At 43.1% G+C, this 22,211-nt stretch overlaps 1 long non-coding RNA gene across 1 annotated transcript; it reads left to right on the top strand.

The window, feature by feature from the left end:
- The first annotated feature begins 1,902 nt into the window (after positions 1-1,902).
- On the top strand, positions 1,903-19,388 carry LOC137545813 (uncharacterized). Its single transcript, XR_011026108.1, has 3 exons — positions 1,903-1,963; positions 7,745-7,878; positions 19,227-19,388. It is a non-coding gene; the product is annotated as an uncharacterized lncRNA (long non-coding RNA).
- Positions 19,389-22,211: the final 2,823 nt, after the last annotated feature.

Below are 22,211 nucleotides of genomic sequence, written 5' to 3'. Positions count from 1 at the left end.
GATAAGAACACTGTGCTCAGATGGTAATTGACCCCAGACCCCATACCCCCCTCCCCCTTTGAAGTGATGGAAGCCTGTTGTCTGGATGATGCTGCTGTGGGAGAAACAGTAAGCTGTGGCAGCAAGGAATGAAAATTTACACTGAGCTGGATTGAAAAAAAGAAATTGTTCTCATTTTTTCATGTCACATTTCTCCTAAATCTGATAGTGGACACTAAAAACAGGTATAGGTAGACTAAGTAAGTACTTTTCTTATTGGATTCTTTTTTTCCCCACTTAATATGGAGTTTCCTCCCACTTGAAGAGAAACTGTAACCAAGAATTGAACTTCATTGCAATCAGTAGCTAATACCCCCTTTCCCATGAGAAATATTTTCCTTTTCTCAAATGGATCATCATGGGGGTCTGTATGCATAATATTGTGGTGAAACCCCTCCCACAGTGTGATGTAAGGACCATGGTTTCCAACTGCCAAAAAGTAAGCAGCATCTCCTTCCACTGACAACACCTGCTAGCAGTAAAAATGTCACCATGTAATAAATGTCAGAATGTAAATCAGGGAGAGGAAAGATTTTACAACAGGCAAACACTGACTAAATCATTTATACATAATTATTGTAAAAATGAAGCACTTTTTTATTACATTATTTTCACTGGAGTTCCTCTTTAAATGAAGTTCTTGTTGCTCAGGGGTGTAACCCAATCAGTGCTCATATTTATATTTCATCTCATCATTTTAAATAGTGTGGAGAATAGAGTCTCTGTACATTCTTTAGCTGTGTTCCATTGGTGAAACTTTGTAGGAATGCTCATTATGATTCTGTGGAAAGGAAATTTCACTCATTTCTGATCCGAACTTGGAAGATGGAAAAACGGATTTCTGCGTAAATACCACATTGCTGCAACTCGGTCATTTTAGCCCAGTCATAGAACTCAGACCAGAACAAAGAACAGAAGTTCCCTCAAAGAACCGCACCACTCAAAAAATCAATGTATACAAAATCAACTTAATTCAAAAAAAGAATTGAAAACACTTAAAAACAGGTATGGTAGAAAACCATGACAGGAACTCATACAATTCAATATTGTTCCATAACATTAAATATATAGCCATAGGATCAAGTTCCAAAATAACATAACCTCATAATACATACAGAATGAATGAATATCTGCAGGGAATTAAAAAATGGTCAACAGTTCCCTGCAGTCCCAATTGCTCACCCGGACAAGCTACAGTACTCAAACATAAAGTGCATACAATATAGTGCAAATTAGCGTGATCAATAGATAAACAATTCATATGTAGAGGAATCCATAGCGGATTGTAAAGTGACAAGTGCAAAAAGCAGTAAAGAGAAAAGTGCAAAGTAGTGCCAGAAAGGTGAAATATAGAGAGCACCGAAAGCTTACCGAGGCAGACAAACCGGGATTAGTGAGTCATGGTTAGCAAACGTTAACGCAGAGTTAACTTGTAAGTAGTTGGCCAATCAGGGCATGCAAAAAAATGACCTCAAAAAGACCCCTTGGAAATCGGATTTCTGCAGAAATACCGTGGTACTGCAAATTGGTGATTTTACCCCAATCACAGAACTCGGAAGCATTGGACCAATCAGAAAATGCAGAGTCAACTAAAAAGTATTTGGCCAATCAGAGAAGGCAAAAAATGACCAAAAAAAAAAAAGGACTACTTTTCTTCTAATGATGTCTATTGCTTATTGCCACTTCAGTGACCAATGATATCGCTAAGTTGTGTGTGTGTAGGAGTCACCAAGATCCCAGGGACATCCACCCTACCATCTGCACCATGCAGAAAACTGGCAAATGCCTGGGCAGTGGGCACGTGAAGAGAGTACTGAGATGGTCAAATTGTAAGAGACTGTTAGGAGTTTAAACTGGATCCTCTGAGTAACTGGCCGCCAAGGGAGGGATTTTGATTAATGGTGTTATTATTGTTTTTTTGAATGTGAGTTTGCAGATGCCAATGTAGAGAGAACGAGACATTGAAAAGAGATGTCATGCAGGAAGATGGAGGAGGAAAGCTGGGGGAGGATATGAGAGGATCGGAGGTTGAGGTTGCAGGTAGTGAGGTGGGCTTTGGAGATTAGTGAAGAAAGATGCTGTGGAGGCGGTGAAGACAAGAGGACACTAGAGTGAATGACTAGCTGGGAGGAGGTCACTGTGAGTGACATAAAGGAGTCCATGTATCTCTGAACTGTTCAAGAATCACCATTATATCTGGATTAGTTACTCAAAGAAGCTGCATTTCTAGAGCATTTGAAAACTGACTATATCCAAGGGCATCTTTATGTGTTGCTTAATACAACACTCAGTGTCAAGCTGCAGTCCTTCACTACCTGAGCAGAGAAGTCATTCAACAAAGCAAGATCTGAGCACCCACACATTGTATACTGAAATCACAGCAGTTCTCTTTGTATACATACAGAGACCCCGCTGAGAAAGTTGGGTGCAGGGTGAGGAAAAAAAAATAGTTTCACCATGCTCCTGCAAGAGTCCCGGCGGCGTTAATTACTATTCCCCCTCCAGGCCATGGACTTAGGGGAAAGTATTTCTGCTGCCAACTACTGCTGGCGTCCGAATGTTATTGTTTTTACAGTAGTTTGGGCTCTGTCTTTTGACGGCCCCCAAATTATTGTCTGAGCGCTGCTGTAGTCGTAATTCCCATTATGGCCTAGGGCGGCACCCAAATCTCCAGTGCCGTTTTGCGCTGTTACGTTATCAAGGAACCTGCCTCTCATTTCACCAGGGATCTGTTCTGGTAACGAGAGAGAATTCGGTCCCTGGGCCAAAACTTCTCAACAGCAAGTTTGGGCTCTATAAAAAAATCCAACTTGTTGATACAAAAATTAATCATTTCTAGTCTGACTTTTGGTTTGGCGCAGCAGGATGTGAGAATTAATAGCAAATAGTTGATGGTTAATGATTTGCAAATAATTTATGCAGGATTATGCAAATTGTGTATGCACATTTTTGTAGCTTGACAGATCCGATCTGATTTTGATCATTTTTCTGCTCAATTTTCTGATCGCTTCTATACAAATCGATCTGTCCGAAATTATCTATTGACCCATCTATCTGACAGAAAATTGCATGGTGTATTCCCAGCATTACACTTCTAAAACAATCGGATAATGCTGGTCAACAAAGGCAAGCTTACCCAATTAGCAGCTAAATGAGATAAAAAGCTGGAGTTTTAACCTGTCAAGTATCTAGAAAAATAGTCATATGGTTTTAGCTGTTATTATTATGCTGTGTTTAATGCTTTGCACCATAGATGAAATTTGAATATAATACCACTTTAATAGTGTATGGCTACCTCAAGAGCCGTTCTTTGCGTTGGAAATACAATAACAACCATTTTTGAGGTGGCTGAAAAGGAATTGGGAACGTAGAGGCATTAGGCTACTTTTCCACTTGCAAGTGCAATCGCGATAACGCAACCTGCTTTTTCCACTTGCTGTGATTGCGTTGCGAACCTTCAGGAACATAACTGATTGCACCGTAAAACATGCATGCATACGATTGCACTTGTGAAAAAATTGGGCAAAAACAAATCACGGCGCTAATGGAAAAGGAGCAAAGCATTCAGCAAGACACTACAGTTCCACATTTTTGAGTGTGTCGCAGGAAGTGGAAAAGCAGTCTAAGGCTAAGGTCACACTTGTCCAAGCAGAAAACCAAAAGTTTTCTGCTATGGCCATTTTTTTGCGTCTTATTCTGCATTTGCGTTTTTCTGTGTGCATTTTTATGCGTTTTTTACGCATTTCCATTTTTTAATATCGAGTATAAATAAATAATTTTCAAATTAGTTGTTACCTTATTTGGGCAAAAACGCAACGCAAAATGCATTTTTTTTTCACCATAGAAAAGCATTGCCTTCTGCATACAGTATTCAGAAAGAATGAACAAGTTGAGAGTTGAAATGCATTTTTTATGCAGCCCATAGACTATCATTATGTGCGTTTTTGCATGCGATTCAAATAAGTCTGACCCTGGCCTAAAACATTCTTTCCTTTAAGGGACTCCGAGCAGTGCAGAAACTATGGAAAGATGCATACCATTTTAAAGCTCTTTTTCTCCTCTTTCCAACGACACATAAACCGCCGCCCTACGCCTTTTAGTTTTCGATATTTTCACGATCAAAATCGCAGCGGCTGCGAGGAAGATGGCTGCCGAAGCCCTGTACTGGAGACAATTTGTGTCTCCAGTACAGGGCTTCGGGCACCATCTTGCCGTAGCCCTGCTCTGCCTGTCATTGCGGGAGACTGCAGAAGGAGCAAGATGGTCCCGGGAGCAGCACGCCAGAGGCCGGCCAGGAGCGAGAGGAGACTTCAGTCAGGTGAGTAAATGCTTTTTTTTTTCCAGGTGAAATGCTGCCCAAATTGCGTTTATTTTGTGCTGACATGTTTCTCACATTGCGTATATTTTGTGCTGACATGTTCCCACATTGCGTTTATTTTGTGCTGACATGTTTCTCACATTGCGTTTATTTTGTGCTGACATGTTGCTCACATTGCATTTATTTTGTGCTGACATGTTTCTCACATTGCGTTTATTTTGTGCTGACATGTTTCTCACATTGCGTTTATTTTGTGCTGCCATGTTTCTCACATTGCGTTTATTTTGTGCTGACATGTTACTCACATTGCGTTTATTTTGTGCTGTCATAGTTACATAGTTATTTTGGTTGAAAAAAGACATACGTCCATCGAGTTCAACCAGTACAAAGTACAACTCCAGCCTGCTCCCTCACATATCCCTGTTGATCCAGAGGAAGGCGAAAAAACCCTTACAAGGCATGGTCCAATTAGCCCCAAAAGGGAAAAATTCCTTCCCGACTCCAGTTGGCAATCAGATAAAATCCCTGGATCAACATCATTAGGCATAACCTAGTAATTGTAGCCATGGATGTCTTTCAACGCAAGGAAAGCATCTAAGCCCCCTTCAAATGCAGGTATAGAGTTTGCCATAACTACTTCCTGTGGCAATGCATTCCACATCTTTATCACTCTTACTGTAAAGAACCCTTTCCTAAATAAATGGCTAAAACGTTTTTCCTCTATGCGCAGATCATGTCCTCTAGTCCTTTGAGAAGGCCTAGGGACAAAAAGCTCATCCGCCAAGCTATTATATTGCCCTCTGATGTATTTATACATGTTAATTAGATCTCCTCTAAGGCGTCTTTTCTCTAGACTAAATAAACCCAGTTTATCTAACCTTTCTTGGTAAGCGAGACCTTCCATCCCACGGATCAATTTTGTTGCTCGTCTCTGCACCTGCTCTAAAACTGCAATATCTTTTTTGTAATGTGGTGCCCAGAACTGAATTCCATATTCCAGATGTGGTCTTACTAGAGAGTTAAACAGGGGCAATATTATGCGAGCATCTCGAGTTTTTATTTCCCTTTTAATGCATCCCAAAATTTTGTTAGCTTTAGCTGCAGTGGCTTGGCATTGAGTACGATTATTTAAAGGGACACTTAAGTCAAACAAAAAAAAATGAGTTTTACTCACCTAGGGCTTCCAATAGCCCCCTGCAGCTGTCCGGTACCCTCGTCGTCTCCCTCCGATCCTCCTGGCCCCGCCGGCAGCCACTTCCTGTTTCGGTGACAGGAGCTGACAGGCTGGGGACGCGAGTGATACTTCGCGTTCCCAGACACATTAGCACCCTCTATGCTGCTATATGGTATATGATATATGCTATAGCAGCTTAGATGGCGCTATTGTGGCCAGTAACGCGAAGAATCACTCGCGTCCCCAGCCTGTCAGCTCCTGTCACCGAAACAGGAAGTGTATGCCGGTGGGTCCAGGAGGATCGGAGGGAGATGGCGAGGGTACCGGACAGCTGCAGGGGGCTATTGGAAGCCCTAGGTGAGTAAAACTCATTTTTTTTGTTTGACTTAAGTGTCCCTTTAACTTGTTGTCGATGAGTACTCCTAAGTCTTTCTCCAAGTTTGATGTCCCCAACTGTATCCCATTTATTTTGTATGGTGCTAGACCATTGGTACGACCAAAATGCATGACTTTACATTTGTCAACAATGAATTTCATCTGCCATGTATGTGCCCATATAGCCATCCTATCCAGATCCTGTTGCAATATGACACTATCTTCCTGAGAGTTGATGATTCTGCACAATTTTGTATCATCTGCAAAAATAGCAACATTGCTCATGTTTCTCACATTTCGTTTATTTTGTGCTGACATGTTGCTCACATTGCGTTTATTTTGTGCTGACATGTTGCTCACATTGCGTTTATTTTGTGCTGACACGTTGCTCACATTGCGTTTATTTTGTGCTGACACGTTGCTCATATTGCGTTAATTTTGTGCTGAAATGTTGCTCACATTGCGTTTATTTTGTGCTGACATGTTGCACACATTGCGTTTATTTTGTGCTGACATTTTGCCCATTGCGTTTATTTTCTGCTGACATGTTGCCCACATTGCGTTTATTTTGTGCTGACATGTTGCCCATTGCGTTTATTTTCTGCTGACATGTTGCCCACATTGCGTTTATTTTGTGCTGACATTTTGCCCATTGCGTTATTTTCTGCTGACATGTTGCCCACATTGCGTTTTATTTTGTGCTGGGATGTTGCCCATTGCGTTTATTTTGTGCTGACATGTTGCCCACATTGCATTTATTTTCTGGTGTCTGGGGTAACTGTTGCTGCATTTATTATTTAATGGTCATAGTTGGCTATGTTTGCTGCTTTGGGGTTACGGTATACTATTAAATAGCATCACACAGTTTCTGCACACCCATGATGCGAATCCTCCATGGCGTAAACACTGCTTTCTTATGCCTCGCTGTTACATCATTATGCTAGCTCCGCCCATACAATGTCATGGCCACGCCCATTTTACGGTGTGGCGCAGTCCCCCCATTTTTCTCCGCGGCACGCTACGCACGCTGCAGCCCCCCATTTTTGGTGTGCCACCAAAACGCTGGCGGTAATCACCGACGTTTTGCGATTATAGGTGTGAACGGGCCCTCAAAGAAACACCAAGCCTTTTCAGTGCTGCAGAGTAGATTTTTAGTCTGGAGGTTCACTTTAAGAGGGTGAAATATTGGAGTTATACACGAGATCGACTCATATTCGACGATATACGGCATAGTTCCCCAACCCTGTCCTCAAGGCCCACCAACAGTACATGTTTTGCAGAAAACCACAAACATTCTCAGGTGAGGTAATTAGTGTCTCAGCAGAGCTGATCAAATACCTGTGTGGATTTCCACAAAACATACACTGTTGGTGGGCCTTGAGGACAGGGTTGGGGAACACTGATTATACTGTATGTCATAAACTCCTGATCTGCTGCATGCTTGTTCAGAGTCTATGGCTAAAAGTATTAGAGGCAGATGATCAGCAGAATAGCCAGGCAACTGGTATTACTTAAAAGGAAATAAATATGGCAGCTTCCATATCACTCTCACCTCGGGTTCACTTTAATTTCAGGCTGGCAGAGAAGAAGAAACACTGTTATAAATATTCCTCTTATTCTCGGGGACCTTACTAGTTATATAATAACAGGCTGCCCGCCAGTGGATTGAACTGAGAAAAAAACATAATTTATCTGTCCCTTATTGGATTTATCCGTCTCTTCCTGTTACTGTAACGTTGAATGAATTAGAGAACCGTATCAAAGAATTTTTCAGTTTCATTTTACTTTATAAACCTCACAACAAATGCAGTCTCTTTTGTTTGCCCGGTTATATTTAGATATTTCCCAGTCCATTGACATGATATTTCACGGGCTGATCTTATTGCTTCCAGCTGGGAAACGGAGCAGCACAAATGAGGAACAACAACAATTCATGCAAATGTATTACGCTGCAACACAGATCCCTTATCAGGTAGGCCTGGCCTGTTATTTCACTTCAGCTGAGATAGCGACTTAATCTCAATGTAATGTATAAATGAGAATGTGTGAGATTTGCCTTTCATAGCTGTAAATATGCCTACAGTGTCAGTGACGGTCATAAAGGACCAGAGACCAAAATATTGAAGTTGATTTAAATAAAGCGCTGTTACCATGACGGCCCGTTTCTACAGAATAGTATTTGCAGCATGCGACTGGGAAACACAGCCTATTGAGGCTGCTGCCTGATTCACAAAAATCAGCCAGCATGCTGCAGTTTTCTGCATCATGCATGCAAATTCCTATAGCCATGCATGGTACGGCTGAAGAGATTTGGATGCATCTTGCATCACAGTGGTGCCAACATCGCGTCTCGCAAGATGTATGCCGAGCACAGTGTAAATGGCCCTAAAGGTGGCCACACACCATACAATGCTTTAAATATCTGTTAAAGTGGTCTGAAACGCCGACATAACATTCAATAAAAATGTGTTTTTCTACTTTTTATTATTCATACAGTTATCATATTTGCTTTTGTGCACAAGTAATATTGTCTGTTTACAAATTACAAGTTTCCAAAGTGTAGTTTTTCTTGCCCTGAAAGCTTCCATTGCATTTTATTCCTACTGCTTTTTATTATATATTAAAATCTTCTAATGAGTTGTTCTAAACTCTGTGTGTGCCTGAAGCAGAGACAGCTTCCCAGAAAGTGTTTTTTACTTGTTACAGACAAATGTATCAACATTGGAATGTAAACAAAGATACTGTTATCTCCAGTTTGGATGCGGATTTGAAGCTGAATAGCAGGACAAAGTGCTTTGTTTAACCATTTCAGTGATGTTCTGCTAAAAAAATAGTTCTGGGATAGTAGCTTTCAAGCTGTGAGGAATCTTTTAGAGCAAAGTAGAAAAGCTGGCTTTCAGACCACTTTAAATTCAAGAATTGCAATCAATATTTCTAACTGATTGTAACATTTCAAAAATATGACCAATGTACCACACACATATGTTAAATTTTTCCCCAGTTATGATAAAAATGATTGAAAACTGAGAAAATTGCTGGGTGTATATTAATAAACTGCCAATCTAACACACACCTTACAATCTTTAGAAAAATTGAAGAAACATTTCCAGTATTCCGGTTCGATAAAAATGGAAAAAACAGGAAATACGATCGGATTTTTCAGTCGAATGAAAAAAAAGCTTTTGATTTTTGGGGGAGATCCGATCACATTTATATAAAATCGGATCATTTTATTGTATGGTGTGTGGCCACCTTTAGGTGTTGGGAGCACACTTGTCTGTGCATTAAACACTGAGTTTTCAGATATATGTGTTTCTTTCTATGTTTTCCATATTTCGGAATTGTGGTTTTGTCTGTGATTGCGTTTGTGGGTGTGTTTTTTCACGCATCTGCATTTTGCCTTTTTTTAACCACTTCCACCCGAGGGTTGTTTTCACCTTATAGCATTGAGCAATTTTCACATTTCAAGCTCTGCTTTCATTCATTCACCAATAACTTTATTACTACTTCTCACATCTAAATGATCTTTATCTTGTTTTTTTTTTCACCACAAATTAGGCTTTTTGTGGGCAAGATTTATTTTCAGTAATTACTTTATTTTGTATATATTTTAAAGGGAAAAACAAGAAAAATTTAAAATACTCTATTTCTCCAATTCCATCCCCTACAGTTTTAAAATAAACAATGCTACTGCAAATAAAACCAACACATTTTATTTGCCCATTTGTCCTGGTTATTAAAACATTTAAATTATGTCCCTATACAAGGTATAGCATTTAGCATGCTATTTGAAATAAGGTATATTTTTTATTGTGTTTTTTGCTTTCAGACTGAACCCTGTCAATAATTACAAGCCATTATGTGAAAAAATAACAGTAACATACCCTCATGACATACATATTAAAAAATCCCTAAGGTCGCTTTTTATGTATTTTTTTTTTTTAATTTTGTCCTTTTTTTGTTTTTGTTTTTTACAAGTCTTATATTTTGGTAACTTAACCTATCATAAGGTTTGGTTTATGCTGACAATTGCAAAACAAAGATGCAATTGATTTTTTGTTCATTTTTGTACAGCGATTCTGCAGTGATTTTTCAGTGCTTTTGCAGCGATTTTGTGTTAAGTGAAAAAAATAATGTTGGAGTGTTTCGCATTTAGCGATTGAGCCTGTGGTGGTCAGTAGTTTTTATTTGAAAGCTTTCACAAAACGCTGCATACTACATTTTAAAAGCGATTAAGAAGTGACTGCATACTTTGCATGGGAGCGCATTCGTTCCCAAAATGCTGCCTGCACCGTGCTTGCAATTTACAAAATCGCTTCAATGTGAATATTTCCATTGAATTTACATTGCTCTTGCACTTTTGCGGATCAGAAACGCTGGCAAAATCACTGAAAAAACGGAAGCGGGAAAAAAGGGCGCATGCCGCTAGTGGACAAAAAGGGCGCCGCCATTCACTCTCATAATAAATAGCGTTTAATGGGCGCCGAGCAGGAAAAAAGGGCGCAGGACATAAATAACGTTTACAACTGGCGCCAGGAGATTTTTAATGATTTATAAGTGTGCTTGTGGTGATTTACGTTTATAAAATGCACCCATGCAGAATAACGTTTATAAATATACTAAACATATTTATCTTATTTAACTAATTAAAACATTATTTAAAGTTTTATCCCATACTGTTTGTAAAACATTATTATTCACAAAATAAAGCGATCAGTACGTAACGTAAATTGCAAAATATTTTTTGCATCCACAATTAGTAAAACATTATTATCCACATAATAAAGGGGGGTCTTAGGTTTAGGCACCACCAGGGGGGTCTTAGGTTTAGGCACCAACAGGGGGGTCTAGGGGTTAGGGGTAGGTACAGGGAGGGTTACTTAGGCACCAAAAGGGGGGGTCTTAGGTTTAGGCACCAACAGGGGGGTCTTAGGTTTAGGCACCAACAGGGGGGTCTTAGGTTTAGGCACCAACAGGGGGGTCTTAGGTTTAGGCACCAACAGGGGGGTCTTAGGTTTAGGCACCAACAGGGGGGTCTTAGGTTTAGGCACCAACAGGGGGGTCTTAGGTTTAGGCACCAACAGGGGGGTCTTAGGTTTAGGCACCAACAGGGGGGTCTTAGGTTTAGGCACCAACAGGGGGGTCTTAGGTTTAGGCACCAACAGGGGGGTCTTAGGTTTAGGCACCAACAGGGGGGTCTTAGGTTTAGGCACCAACAGGGGGGGCTAAGGTTTAGGCACCAACAGGGGGGTCTTAGGTTTAGGCACCAACAGGGGGGTCTTAGGTTTAGGCACCACCAGGGGGGTCTAGGGGTTAGGGATAGGTACAGGGAGGGTTCTGTGTAAGAGTAGGCTTAGGTAAAGTTTTCATAAAATTTTAGTAATAATTACTAATGTTTTACAACACTTATTACGAACGTAGTTATATTTATATCATCGTTATAAAGAATATTTTCAGATTTTATTATAAGAACAAACCGTAAATGAAGGTTATTCACAATAATATAGAATTATAACAATTAAACATATATTATTGTTTTTTTCATAAACGTAATTATAAGTTTAACTTTAGAAACAGGGAAGAATAACGTTTTCACAATTTCTGACTTCATAAACATTATTTAATGATTTATAATTTTGTTAAACCTTATTTGTAAACGAAATATAGCACACTATTTTTATAAACCCTATTAATGATTAATTATTATTTAGAGTTTACACCCCGCGCCCTTTTTGTCCGGGCGCCCTTTTTGTACGTACGCGAAAAAACACCCAGTGTGAACCAGCACTCAACTTGCAACTTAGATTTCAGGATCCTTTTCTAAGTGTGTAAAGTACTACCCCTCTCGTGTATGTATTAGTACGTCACCGAATTACTCTTACACGCCTCACGCAGTATGACATACATTGCTGCTATGGGGTGCCTGGTTTTGCCGCCTAGCACTGAGTGCCATGTACCGAAACCACCTGCTTGTTGTCGCTAATATTTCATTAACGCTACACAGCATGCAAAAACATCTCGTCTCCAAATATAAATCAATATGGTTTGCTGTAGTTCCAGTTTTTTTTTTTATTTTAATGTAATGTTCAACGTGGGAGTTGCCATCTTGCTTTTGAGGTCATCACCATGATAATTCCCTGTATTTCATTGTGCCCCCACTTGTCATCTGAAACAGTTGCCACACAGAAGTGATTTCATAACACTTCTTTGTTTGTATAAGCGTGCTATTAATCCTAATTTGTTATTAATTTCTGTGTAAGGCTTTGATTCACTGGCGTAACAATAGGGCCTGCAGCACCTGCCCCGCGGGGGGGCCCGGGCTCCCCTCGGGAGCCCGCTTGGGGGGCTGGAGGGGATGCGGCATGAGGGGAAAGCCATGCTGCACTTCGGCGGGGAGGGGGATGGTCCCCCCCTCAGCTCGGGCTCTCCCCCCTGCGCTCCCCTACAGCGTTGAATAGTTTGTGTATGCAGGCGGCGGGCAGCGGCAGATACATACCTTCCGTGCGTTCCAGCATGGACGTTTCTCCCTCTAGTGTCTCATGCGACTTCCTGTATAAACAGGACGTCGCGTCAGAGGCTAGAGAGAGGAACATCCATGCTGGAGCGCACTGAAGGTATGTATCTGCCGCTGCCCGCCGCCTGCATACACAAACTATTCAACGCTGGAGGGGAGCGCAGAGGGGAGAACAGGGGCGAGGGAGGGGGAGGACCATTCCCCTCCCCGCAGAAGTGCGGCCTGGGTTTCCCCTCATGCTGCGTCCCCTTCAGCCCCCCAAAACGGCCCCAAGCGGGCCCCGAGGGGAGGCTCACTTAGTATTTCTGCAGGGGGGCCCGGTGGGACCTTGTTATGCCCCTGCTTTGATTAATGTTGATCCGGACTTCAAGGAAAGGTTTATTTCAGTCTTGTCTCCTCTTTTTTATGCATTACATGATTGGCTTATGGTTTGCACTATATCTTGTAAGCAGCAAAGTCATTTTGTCAATGAAGTCAGTCTGGGCACATAACAATTTGACGTTTTATTGATTTATTTTATTTATTTATTGGGTTGGGGTGGGTGTCAATTCACCTGCTGATCACTAAATGTGCGTACACACATCTAGTCTTGATTGGCCAATTTTACCACTTCCATGTAGTGTGATGGTTACCTACATGATCTGTTCATAGTATTCATAATCTGTTGGTCTTCATGCTACATGGAACAACATACCGTAGTTTATAAGGAGCTACTTGTAAAGAGAGCCATGTAGACGGGATCCTCTATTAGTCCAGAGGCTTCCTGATCCATCTTGGAGCCCACTGCTTCTGTGCAGGATCCCTCCAAATGGACAAAAGTATATTGGATATATTCTGGAAAGTGCAATCCAATCAGTGTACAATCATGGTCTTACTGCACATGCGCATTACAGCCACACTCTTACATGGAGGGTTTTCTCTACGTGGGTGAGTATGTAACTTTGTTATTAAAGAGCATCTGTAAGAACCCCCTATACTTACCTCGAGAGGGAAATGCGATATTTACCTTCCCCGGCTCCAGGCCAGGCATAGCAGCAGCTTTCTGATCAGGCTCAGGCAAAAATAGCCAAGCCCAATTGGGTCTGCTCTACTGCACTGGCGCAAGTTGCCTGCTCCTGCGAAGCAGAATGGACCTGATCAGGCTCCGCTATTTCCGCCTGAGCCAGCTCTGAAAGCCACTACTGCGCCTGCGCTGGATTACGGGATGCAAATATTTACCTCACTGGTGTTCAGAGGCTTCCAGCGCTGGATCACCAAGGCTTAAGAAGCCTCATTAGGATTAGGGGATGCTCATTCGGATTCCGCGGAATTGAAATTTTTGCATTTTCGATCGGAAAACCGCATTTCTGAGCGGAATTTGGAAAGCGAAAATCGGAAGTCCACTGAAATCCAACTTACTGCAACTCAGTAATTTTAGCCCAATCCCAGAACTTGGAAGCAGAGGACCAATCAGAGAATTATTTTTCTGCCTAATTTTAATTTCAGAGTCAGACCAATCACTAGATTGATTTCCGTTTTTCTGATTCTTGTTTCTTAATTTTTTGCATTCTCTGATAAAATACTTCTCAAGCATCGTAAAAATGTAAAAATGTAAAATGGTAAAAATGGAAATTGGAATTTCCGCAGAATCGGAAATTAGCATTTGAAAGCATACCTAATTAGGATCCAGAGGCTTCCCCCTCCCAAAGTAAGTATCCCCTGGGGGGAGGAGGCGGGTTCTTACAGATCTTCTTTAAGCCAGAGGTTCACTTTTAAAACTCTCTCTACAAAAAGGAAAACGTATACTCTTTTTCTCTCTCTCTCTCTCTATATATATATATATACCCCTCCTCCCACTACACATCCGTCCCCCTCAGAGGCGTAGCTATGGGTGGGCATGGGGGGGAACACTTGTCCCCCGGTACAGCACTGTAAGGGCGCTCAGCACAGCCATTGCACCCCCACCTGCATGAGAGGCGGCTTGTTGGCTGCCTGAAGTGCCCCTGCTTCTGTCCCTCTATCTGCAGAGGAGTGCAGAAGCATTAACAGCAGATAAAGCGGGGCACATCTGTAGGGGGGCACTCCTGGCTATCTAAATGGAGGGAAGGGGAGCACATCTGGCTATCTAAAGGGTGCATATTTGGCTATTTAAAGGGGGGCACATCTGGCTATCTGAACTGGGAAGGAGGCACATTTCGTTATCTAAACAGCATTTGTACATTTGACTCCACCCATAACCACAACCACATTCAGATGTGTGCCACGCCCCTTTTTTCCAGAGGGGGGTGGCACAAAAACTGTCTGTCTCCAGGCACTGAAAACCCTAGCTACACTCACTTGTTCCAATAAGCATACGCTCTACCTCAGGCCATTTCCCCCTTTGTCCTAAAGCCAAGTTGCACTCCTACTAGATATCCTAAAACACACTACTAGGTATGGTTATTGTATAGTATCCCATCTTTTGTTTCCCCCCATTCCTTTAGATTGTAAGCTCACAAGGGCAGGGCTCTCTCCCCCGTTTGTGTCTTGGAATTCATTATACATTTTATTCACAATGTTACTTTTGTCACTGTCATTACCAATGCTGTATTTTGTATCAATTCTGTATTTTGGCACTAATTTCTTTCTTTGTACAGCGCCATGGAATAAATCAAATTTTATATATATATATATATACCGGTATATATATATATATATATATATATATATATATATATATATATATATAGCAGAATGTGAAAATTGCTGCTGTGCTCTTACCTCAGCGTTACGTAGGCTGTCCACAGCTGAGAATGCCATGAGTCTCCCTATAATCCACGCGTTGCCCATCACTTGTTACTATGGTACGCTGTATATGTCTCTATGCAAGCAAGCTTACCCAGAAACACTACATGCTGCATCAGCTAGCTGCTTAATAAGAAAAAACAACTCTGCAAACCATATAGGTCAGATTAATGCACACAAACAAAAATAGCAATGACAAAACAAACAAACAGCGTCCCTGATCCCTTAAGCATCTTACCAGGGATATGGTTACTGAGATAGCATGTATGGATGCAAATTCATACTATTATTATCACAGCAAGCAGCAAACACTGTACTACAAATTGGAGTCCTTTGTGTTGGAAACACATTGTTTCTCAGGTTCCATTAAAATAATCTTCAGCTTGCAGAATGATATTGCAGGACTCTGTGCACTCCAGGCTTTGTTATATCCACTTCAATGGATTGCCAGCACTGGCTGCCATCGCAAGGGGACTTAACAGTGAGCAGAATTTATTCATTTATTTTTGAATTGAGAAGGCGGATGTAAAGTCTTATAGACCAGCATGCAAAAATATAGAAACACTGGCCTTAAATGCCAACTACACCTGGAACTTCTTTTTAAAATTGTGACAACCATAAAAGGGAGGTTTATAAATGCTGTGGGCTTTTGTTTTTTTTGGGGGGGGGGGTTGGGGCTGAGAGCATTTACTTAATTATGGTGGGCTGCTCGTAACCTTACATAGTTATTTAGGTTAAAAAAAAAAGACATGAGTCCATCGAGTTCAACCAGGAAATAAAGTACAACACCAGCCTGCTCCCTCACATATCCCTGTTGATCCAGAGGAAGGCGAAAAACCCTTACAAGGCATGGTCCAATTAGCCCCAAAAGGGAAAAATTCCTTCCCGACTCCAGATTAGAGATGGCTCGAACTGTTCACCTCTGTGAATAGTTCATGGTGAACAACGTTATGTCTATTGAAGAAAATATAGTGTGTTTGACCCGCCCCCCATACATTATAATGGAGCCAAACATTGACCCCTCACCTCAGAGTCAGCATACACATGGCAGCCAGCTATGCCTCCCATTTGGACCCCCCCCCCACACACACACACACACACACAAACACACACACATATCAGAAAGGCAGCACAGCAACCATTTTACACTCTGACTGTAGCTGCTGTGAAGAAGACTGGGGACAGAGCTGTATTGCTATTAGGGAAAGCGTTAGTTAGGCCTGTGTTCACCATCCACATAACCGCAAGGGCTCTTCTAAAGACTGTGTTTTGATCTTGTGATATTGTTCTTCAATGTGGCCACCAGGGCCAGATTTCTGGGAAGGCCAGAAAAGGCCATGGCCTAGGGCGATAAAATCAGATAAGATAAGAAGGGCAGCAAGACTTGGAGAGAGAAGAGGTCATATGTCAAAGTAAATCATCTGGTCTGGTCCCGCAGCACAGCCATCCAGCGCCCTGCTCTGCACTAATAGCTGAATTCCACAGTTCCCCAATCCCTTCTTCTCTCTCTCTCTCTCACTTCCTGATGTGTTATGACAAATTCAATCATCTGCCATCACCTGATGATCTATTGATGGACATACAGTACAAGTGGATGTGAGAAATACCAGGGATTTACATTACAAATCAGATAGAACTAAGTCATCAGTGAGCTCTGCTAGTTTTTTTTACCTCTTTTACAGCTGTGACACTGACCTCTGCAGTTGTTAATTACTTTATAACCCTAATTTATGACTGTTTCTCTTTTGTTTTCCTAGCTAGCCATGATCTCTTCCCTGTTTCGATTAACTCTTTCCTGACTCATTTTCTGTCCTGCTCCTACCATCTATGAGAACTGCCAGAATAAAAATGTAGTTTGCTTCCCTTTCATTGCTAAACGGTCACCTGAGCTGTTACTACCTCTATGCTAGTGTGTATGGTTTGGCATCCTTCTACTTTCCTGTAGCAGTGGAGAATTGTACCCTCTTAGCCATCAGTGAAAGCAGTGAATTTTGAATCATGATGATTCCATTTATTGACTTAACAGAAGAAGAGTAAGCTTTCTGCTAATAAACCTTCTTCACACTTTGTTACCGTATACTGTCCATATGGTAGAGCACACCACCATATGTACATTCAGCATTCAAAAAAGATACATAGATTTTTCAGCAAATATAAATACATGTCATTCAGATGCTTTAAAGTGGAGCTGAACTCTTACACAGGACAGAAGGAAAACAGAGAAATGTACCATGTATGTATTTAGAGAGCCTGTCTAAACCCCCCTCATCTGTGTCTAATCACAAGTTGTAATTTGATCTCTACCCTGTGTCACTTGACTGCCACAACATCTAAGCTCATTTGAAAGCACAGGATGTTAACAATATGGCTGCTTCCATGAAAGCGGGAAGTAGACACACTGTAGATTTATTGCAGGATTTGTATCAGCTGTAACAAAGAAATGTTTTTTCTTTAAAGGTTATGTTGTTGCGTATCTTTTAGAGCAGAGAGGAAGTTCTGAGTTCAGGTCCACTCTAATTACAACAGAAAATCCAAAGTGGGTCTTGAAAGCATGTTTGCTGCTTACCTGTTCTATGTTTTGGATGGGCTTCTCTCCATTGCACTGCCCTGCCACCTGTTTGTGGCTCTGACTGCAGCCAGTCTCACAGAGGACAAAGAAGCAGTGCATGCTGTGACCACTCGCGCTCCCTGTCACCTGTCTGTGGCTCCAACTGCAGCCAGTCGCACAGAGGACAAAGAAGCAGCGCATGCTCTGGCCACTCGCGCTCCCTGTCACCTGTATGTGGCTCTGACTGCAGCCAGTCGCACAGAGGACAAAGAAGCAGTGCATGTTGTGACCACTCGCGCTCCCTGTAATTTCCTGCTCCTGCCCAGATGTGCACATAAACAAAAGAGAGGGAGCACCGTTTCCAAAAAAGAGTATGCAGCGTGCCCAAGGTCTCTCCCCAGTGCCTCCTGGGAAGTGCAGTCCAGATAAAACAGAAAGGACCGGCACCGCTGTCTTGTATCAAAGCTCTTTTAATAGCACCAAAGTGGCAGCAGTGACAGACTGCTGTTTCGGTTTACACCTTTATCAAACTGGCTTTGAGCAGTTTGATAAAGGTGTAAACCGAAACAGCAGTCTGTCACTGCTGCCACTTTGGTGCTATTAAAAGAGCTTTGATACAAGACAGCGGTGCCGGTCCTTTCTGTTTTACCTGCCCAGATGTGCACAGCAACCGAGGCCGATACAGTGTTATGCATTCTTGACAAGTACCAGACATACATCAGCGTAATTTCTCAAGTATGCATGCCCAGAACACTATCGGCTGCTGTGCACATTCAGGCAGGAGCGCGAATTACAGGAATTATTTGTTGAATGGGGGGCAGAGCAGCACAACTGAAATGAGCCCATTCAAACCAGTGATCGCTAGTCAGAGTGTTGTACAGAATATTTTTTGGTGGTGGTGGTGGGGGGGGCGGCTGGTGACAGCAGGCCTAGGGCACTGGAAAGTACAAATCCGGCCCTGGTGTCCACACAGTGCACTTTAGCTGTTGCAGACAGGTGCAGTCAGTGGTTAGTGCTACAGTAGTTAACCCTTCTAATGCTGGGTACACACGGTGCATTCCCGCACTCGATTCCCCGCTTGATTCCCGGCTGCTCGATTATTTCCGACATGTCCGATTCGCGTTTCAATGGATCGTTAGGTCGATTTGGCATACTTTACATGAGAATCATTGAAATGCGATCGGAAATGCTCGGAAATAATCGAGAGGCCGGGAATCAAACGGGGCATCGAGTGCGGGAACGCACCGTGTGTACCCAGCATAAGGGCTGCTTTTCTTTTTCTTCCTATTATTTAAGTTTTGTGTGTCCAGTGCACACTTTAGCTGTTGGAGACAGGTCTGCTGGTCATAGTAGTGCACTGACCATAACCCAATAATCCTTTACCACCACTACTGGCATCTTGTATCCTCTACTGCCCCTTGTATAAAGCCTCAGTGCAGAATCAGTATTTTCTAGGTCATTTAACTGTCATTGAACTCCCTCAACCTGACCATAGGGGCTGGAAAACCGCGATCGACTGCCCTCCCGCAAACATGTGCACAAGCACAGCAGCAACTACACACCACTACACAAAGATTGCAGCTGAGAGGACTAACATTTATGTGTTGGAGGAGCGCGCTGACGTCACGATCAGGAAGCAGGGAAGACGGATGATAATGGAGCCAGTGCAACTTCTGTAACCTTGCAAGTGGTATTAAATTTATCTGCTTTTACATCTGGGTCTCCTCCTTGGCTGACTTAAAGAGACTTGATGTGCAGTGTTTCAAGACGTGCTTCTGGTGAGTGCTCCCACAACGGGGGAAGTTAAACTGTGATCCCTATTAAGGTGGTGGCACTACCCCCAGGAGTGCAGCACGGGGTGCTGGATATAGCTTGTTACAGACAATGCTGGGCACTATGTGCGTGTTGTGATCTTTTATACAGGGTCTGAGCAAGCGCAGTGATTTACTGGATTTGTGTAGCAAAAACAATGATTTGCTCAAGTGACATTATCACTAAATCTCTTTGCAGTTGTTTGCAGTGTGTTAAATGTGGCATTTCATCTGTCAGTGTGAACCAGGCCTAACCCTTACACTACCTTATTGCCTTGTACGCATGCTGGATGTTTTAAAGCACTTAATTCCACAGATTTAGGAATGTACTGCGATTTCTGCCCTTTAGAGATTAAAACACGACTTTGCGTCAACTACGTAATTTTCGGTGGGACTTTTGCCATGGATCCCCCTCCAGCATGCCATGGTCCAGGTGTTAAACCCCTTGAAACAACTTTTCCATCACTTTTGTGGCCAGAAACAGTCCCTATAGGTTTTAAAATTTGCCTGCACATTGAAGTCTATGGCGGTTCGCCTGGTTCACCAATTCGCGAACGTTTGCGGCAAATTCGGGTTCATGTTCACGACATCAGTACTCCAGATGACAATCAGATAAATCCCTGGATCAATACCACTGGGAATTACCTAGTAATTATGGCCATGGATGTCTTTCAACCCAAGGAAAGCATCTAAGCCCCGTTTCAACGCAGATATAGAATTTGCCATAACTACTTCCTGTGGCAATACATTCCACATTTTAATCACTCTTACTGTAAAGAACCTGTTCCTACAGGCTCGGGCTGAGCCACCGAACCACCGATGGTCCCATCGGTGGGCCCTGACTGCCCCGCCTCCTGGGGGCCCCAGAGCTAAGAGGGAGGGGGCACAGCTTGGAAGGGGGGAAATTGGGCACAGAGCGGCGGGGAGGGGGGGGGGAAGCCTCCCCCCCTCCCTCACCTAGGGCCCCCCCTTCCGCACACCCCCCTCCTCCAGAAGTGCAGCCAGCAGCGAGCGGAGAATAGCTACAGAGCTTCAGATGATGCTAGCTCCGCTCCGCATGCCGCTGCTGCCCTGCTGGTCTCTGTCTCCTACAGTGACGCTGTCCAATCACGCTCTTGCAGAACTTCCTGCGAGAGCGTGATTGGACAGCGTCACTACAGGAGACAGAGACCAGCAGGGCAGCAGCAGCATGCGGAGCGGAGTGGAGCTAGCATCATCTGAAGCTCGGTAAGCTATTCTCCGCTCGCTGCACTTCTGGAGGAGGGGGGTGCACGGAAGAGGGGGCCCCTAGGTGAGGGAGGGGGGGAGGCTTTGCCGCTGATCTGTGCCCGCTAACCCCCCTTCCAAGCTGGGGGGTCACTTGCATTTTGTGGGGGTATCTGCCACCAACCTGATTGCATTGTGTGGGGGTATCTGCAGCCAACCTGATTGCATTGTGTGGGGGTATCTGCAGCCAACCGGATTGCATTTTGTGGGGGTATCTGCAGCCAACCTGATTGCATTGTGTGGGGGTATCTGCCGCCAACCTGATTGCATTTTGTGGGGGCATCTGCCGTCAACCTGATTGCATTTTGTGGGGGCATCTGCCGTCAACTTGATTGCATTTTGTGGGGGCATCTGTCGGCAACCTGATTGCATTTTTTGGTGGTATCTGCTGCTATTTGGCTACTTTATGAATTATCATGAGGCATGTAACTACTTGAATATTTTATCTAAAATGTATCTGGTCAGACCTAATCTCTGTGAATAACACCGCTACTTATTTTGTGTTTTGTATTTTTTTTTTATGTCTACCCATGACTCATCATGACCACGCCGATGTTCCAGTGAGTGGTGACACCCATTTCGTTTCGCTGCGCGCGCCGCATTTAGACATATCCCTATTGGAGACTGCCCTCAGAATTGCTCAAAATCTATTCCCTACCATAAAGTCATGCAAAATTTCTAGAGTACATGTGTATGTGAGCCCAAAATGGGGGGGGGGGGGGGGGAGGAGAGGGGGCGGGCCCCAGGCTGAAACTTCCTTGGTGGGCCCTTGGTGTCCCAGTCCGACCCTGTGTACCTAAATAAATGGCTAAAATGTTTTTCCTCCATGCGCAGATCATGTCTCCTAGTCATTTGCAAAAGCCTAGGCACAAAAAACCAGTGATGCTCAAATCCGGATCCGGGAGACACCCGGATAGGTTCTATCCAGATATCTCCCAGTAAACCTGTGCGGGGTGGGCGGGGGGTCAATCTTACCTGTCTGATGTCTTCTTCGTCCGTCCCTGGCGCCTCCCACGATGCGGTCCAATCGACGGTCCGGGTTGAAGGAGGAAGTGTTTGTAGTCACGTGATGCGCATGGACCGCATCGTGGGAGGCACCAGGGACGGACGAAGAAGACGTCAGACAGGTAAGATTGACCCCCCCTCCCCGCCCAGGTTTACTGGGAGATATCCGGATAGAAACTATCCGGGTGTCTCCCGGATCTGAGCATCACTGCAAAAAACCTTATCCATCAAGCTTTTATATTGCCCTGATGTATCTATACATGTTAATTAGATCTCCTCTAAGATGTCTTTTTTCTAGACTAAATAAACCCAGTTTACCTAAACTTTCCTGGTAAGTGAGACCTTCCATTCCTTTGACAGAATTATTTGTATTTAACTAGGTGTAGGACAAAATGTCC

This window comes from Hyperolius riggenbachi, chromosome 1 (assembly GCF_040937935.1).
Source record: "Hyperolius riggenbachi isolate aHypRig1 chromosome 1, aHypRig1.pri, whole genome shotgun sequence".
In the NCBI taxonomy this organism is placed as follows: domain Eukaryota; kingdom Metazoa; phylum Chordata; class Amphibia; order Anura; family Hyperoliidae; genus Hyperolius; species Hyperolius riggenbachi.
The sequence above is the reverse complement of the archived record's forward strand: the minus strand, read 5'-3'. Positions and strand labels throughout refer to the sequence as shown.